At 40.0% G+C, this 4,707-nt stretch overlaps 1 long non-coding RNA gene across 1 annotated transcript; it reads right to left on the bottom strand.

The window, feature by feature from the left end:
• Positions 1-2,914: 2,914 nt before the first annotated feature.
• Positions 2,915-3,452, bottom strand: LOC133904088 (uncharacterized). Its single transcript, XR_009907393.1, has 3 exons — positions 3,281-3,452; positions 3,106-3,178; positions 2,915-2,990 (listed from the first exon to the last, which is right to left on the bottom strand). It is a non-coding gene; the product is annotated as an uncharacterized LOC133904088 (long non-coding RNA).
• Positions 3,453-4,707: the final 1,255 nt, after the last annotated feature.

Here is a 4,707-nt window from a genome sequence, read left to right as displayed (position 1 = left end):
GCCCTGAACCATGGATGGGTACAAACCGTCTAATCTCACTCTTGTGATGTATACATCCAGATACTTTGAGAAGTATTGGATCGCAAGTTCTTGCAATCAGGTCCTTCTCCGTTATATTTCACATCCCGTTCTCTTTTCCTCAGTTGCCCTCATCGATCCCCTGACATCTTGCAGAAGGTGTCACCATCCCGTTTATGACGTGCGCCTCCTCCAGTGACCAACCACCACCTCTTTCCCATGAGTCGCCACCTCCTGCTACCACCATTTCCTCCCACCACTCTCCCCATCGCGATCTGTAGAAGACACCGCACGCCTCCGTAGCAGCCATCGCCACTAGATCAAGGTCCCTCGTCATCGGGTCAATATCCTCTCTGGCTAGATCGAGCCCCAGGTGTCCAATATCCTCTCCGCCTAGGTTGCTCGCCTTGGTCTGGCCGGGAGGATAACGAAAGGAGCCAAGCGAGGCCCTACTCCGACCACGCCTCTGCACGCTGCTGCCTCTACCTCCCTCCTCACACGCTGCAATGTCTTCCAACACGACTCCCATGCATGCCGCCTCACACCCACACTTCCGTTGACATGCCATCTTTTCCAAGGTCCTGGACAGCGCTGCAGGACCATGGCACATTGAATGCTCGGCCTTCAGAACCGGCACAGATGTTCACTGCTCATTGGCACTTAGCTGTTTAATCTTGTATTTTCAACAACAGTTAGCCGTGCAACATTGTGATCTTGGTGCCGTGGAGTGCTTAATGGCAGCAAGCCATGAATCATGCACATGTGATAGGCTGATAGCTTAAGAAATCATTATTTTCTTTTATCCATGATTCATTTGCGAAGAGCGATTATCATCATGAACCTGCATATTTATTGTGATTGCTAGGTTCTTTTTCTTGTATATGTGATATATTGCTTGCCTCCGATATCCAAATTCTCAAATAAGATCACTCTCTACTGATAGGTGAAATATTCCAATGAAGATCTTCATTAGCAATGTTGTTGCATGCAGATGCATAATTCCAGGACAGTGACCAATGCACATTGCACAGCAGGGCTTTCAAGTGCATATTGAACTTAAAATTGTGAATGATAGAGTCCAAATCCAATTGTACCAGAAAAGCTGCACAATCTTTTTCACAAGCGCCCCTCCCTGTTGCTGAAAAAGTTAGTCTTCTTTACCATGATATGTTGGTATAGAGCAATAATGCAGCTGTAGTGCTGCTAGCAAGATCACAAGACCAGGCCATGTCATTACTGTAATACTGTTGGAACAAAATTATTAAATATGCCATGGAATAATGGAGACAATTCTAATAATTGAACTCCTCACAATAACTACATTGTTTGCGTCCATAAGGGCTGGACTCTATGATTTTTAGTCTTTGAAAGAAATTCTAATTACTTATGCCATATCCATTGCCTTTCAGTTCTCCAATATATTGTAAACAAAATAACAATGCTCCTCACTTATTAATAGCAATTGCACTACTGAAGTTCCTTTCTTGCAATACATCAGTACTAACGAACTTCCTTTCTTGTAATACAGCAGTAGGCTTATGTTAGTGATAACAAATCAAAGTAAAATGGCTGTTATAAACTAGAGTATTGTTTAGTGATCATCAAAGATAAGCTAAACTATAATTCAAGAAAAAAGAGCAAATTTACTAAAGGTGTATTTAAATAGAGTCAATTTAGGTTCACTAAAAGATAGTGCTAAATCAAAGCGATCTGCAAATCTGCAGTTATATTATTTTGATTCTACCTAACTCACTGTGCCTCGTTTTCCTTTTATTTATGTGTTTTAATCTTAACAAGCAGAAGATAAAAGTGATTCAATCTAATCAGGAGCCTTTAAAGGAAATGGCATCGTGCTTAACCTCAATCGTACATGCATGTACGATGCAATTATCAACCATATATTAATATGTACTGATGCAACTTTAGACTTTCATTGTAATAATTAAATTATCACAATACCTAACACCATGTCGTATTAACCATGTCATATGTGTGTATGAAACTTCATATGAGTACGTAGCTTACCGTTATATTTATGTATCGGACTCTGTTCAATTTAAATATGATTATGTCAAAATGTTGTACAAAGACATGTAAATGTCTAGTGACGAGAGCTATCAGGTGCGGCAACACCATTTTAGCCCCAGAAATAAATGCAAATGCTGATATAGATAAAAGAAAAGGTAAACGTAGATGCGCTTTAAGCATCTTAGGTCAATCAATCTTATAAACTCCTCGAGATTACAACTGGGCTTGAGTGTTTAACAAACAACAGAGATTCCTACAGTACCAAGACACATAGATTTGCAGCTCAGCCAATTCTTTCCATCAAGCTTTAATAATTGGATTTCAAGGACTGTCATTGCAAACCTCGCACAGCTTACTCTAATTAAGTCACTTGATTTACAAAACCAAGCACATCAGCTACTAGTTTGGTCAAGCTATTTCATTTGAGCATGTTAACCATAACAAAATGGGGGCCATCTAACATGTAACAAAAGCAACAGAAACGCGGCAATGGTGCGCGTAAATTGTAGTTTGTTTTCAATACGACAGATCACAATGTGCAGTTTGTATTGCGCATGAGAGAATCCCCGTGAAGGAAAATTAGTGCTGCAAAACTGCTCAATACTCGTCTTAAATGCCACTACAAGACCCTTGAAACTACCACTCTCTATACTAATATAAGGAAGCCCTCATAAAAATCCATGCAGGTTTCCTCGGTAGTCAGTGCAATATGCATGACTTGGGTACACATGTCTATCAATCGACAATGCAAAGTGGTTCAGCTATCAAAGTGACAGATGCATACGGTCCATCCCCCCTCCCCCTCCAACAAAGAAAAAAAAGGAGGAAGGCACCAAAAGGGGCCCATGAAAGCCACCCATGCTTCCTCCTTGCAGTTCATGTTGCGCCTACAACCAAACATCTCAATCATCTAGCACTTCGCTTGCAGAGTAACAAGTCATGCACTGAAATATGCAAATGTATGCATACTGAACAGTTCACATAATATGAAATATGTATGCCACAGGAACAACACTAGGAATATAATATGCAAAGGGGAGTTCCAGTTATTCCTCCAACCTTTGATGAGACAAATGTTGTTTTAACTCTTCGAACTGGGCCACCTTTTCTTAATGTAAGGTGCGATGTGGTCCTCTGAATTGAGAAAATAAACAAAAAAACACAAAACACAACAAAATGACTTATTTTGGAACCAAACAATAAGAATTTTTGTGGAATTGAATATTTTTCTTACTTTCAACTCTTTACCCTTTAGCCATTTATTCAGATTGGAAGACAATACTTCTGATCTCGCAGCAAGCTTGACATCAAATGTATTCCTACAAAAATGAACGAATCCAACAAGTCTTGCATCCATATTAAAGATAGGGGTACCAATGACCCGCTGCCTATGTTCAGAATACAGTTTCTTTGAAGCTTTAGTAAAACATGCTTTCCTCCAAAACGGAGATGGAAGGCAAATTGTTTATCAAACCCAGTCATTTTCTTTCTGTTTGCATTGATGCATCTGCAAGTAGGGCAACTGCCAATAACAAATGTACAATTAATAACCGTTTTGAATCGAACTTGAAGAGGTAGAATAAAGTAAAATGGTATACATTATTTTATTGACAAATGAGAAACTTTTTTGTATCGTGTCACAAGAGTAATTTGGGAATCGGGGTGGCCCTAATACCCACTAGGTTGAGGACCTAAGCTAGCACAACTCACGCGAGTTAGTCAGTCCTTTTTAATTTCTAATTACTTAGTGCACTGGGTCCTTTCGACGGTAGAACCATCTTCTCACTTTTGGGTGGCTGAGCCTACCTTTGGATGAAGTTGGCTTCCGGCTGGCACTGCCAGCCTTCAGATGAAGCCCAAACCCTTATGATCCCAGGTGACAGAGCCAACCTTCAGATGGATCAGTGATCCCGGGTGACAGAGTCAACCTTCAGATAAATCACAACTTAATATGTACTATGTACTTAGAAACTAAAGACCTAACTGGGAGGCTACTACTTAAAAAAGATATTCTTTATTACAAAACCAAAAATATTGTACAGAGTACACAACACACTTTGATTGATGGCTAACCTAGCACTCACCCTTCTCTCTTACTCTCCTAGCTCTTACTCTCCTAGCTCTCATCTACCATGCTCCTACTTATGTGTATATCATGACAAGTACCTTATAGAGGCATTCAAAACCGTTGGATGAACTGACACTTGGCAAGATCCTAGCCATACCATGCTACAAATATCTAGTTTCTAGAAAGTTCATGTAAAATATCTCCATCTAGATAATTATTCTAATTTACTATGGAAAAAATAGTTTTAGAAGCTTCATAAAATATCTTGGATCATGTATACCGAGAGAACTCTAGAATTTGCCTCGCTCTTTTTCAACAATTATCTTCAGTGATTTGATTGTATTCAGCCTTCATCCAATCACCATGTGGAACCTTAGCCACGATGAGGCTCATCACCCCTCTAACTTTAATCACGGTAGTATCATCTGTCTCAGTACCATTCGAAAAAAGAACCGATACCTTCTCATATTCGAACCGAGTAAAGAACGAATGCATAGATACAACGGTAAAATGATCATAGACGTGGACCACAAATACATTGCCATGCACGATCCGCTCTTCCTTGACTTGGGTATTATCCTGGCATTCCTCCT

This window comes from Phragmites australis, chromosome 21, assembly GCF_958298935.1.
Source record: "Phragmites australis chromosome 21, lpPhrAust1.1, whole genome shotgun sequence".
In the NCBI taxonomy this organism is placed as follows: Eukaryota; Viridiplantae; Streptophyta; class Magnoliopsida; order Poales; family Poaceae; genus Phragmites; species Phragmites australis.
Note: the sequence above shows the minus strand (reverse complement) of the source record. Positions and strands in the feature narration are given on the sequence as shown.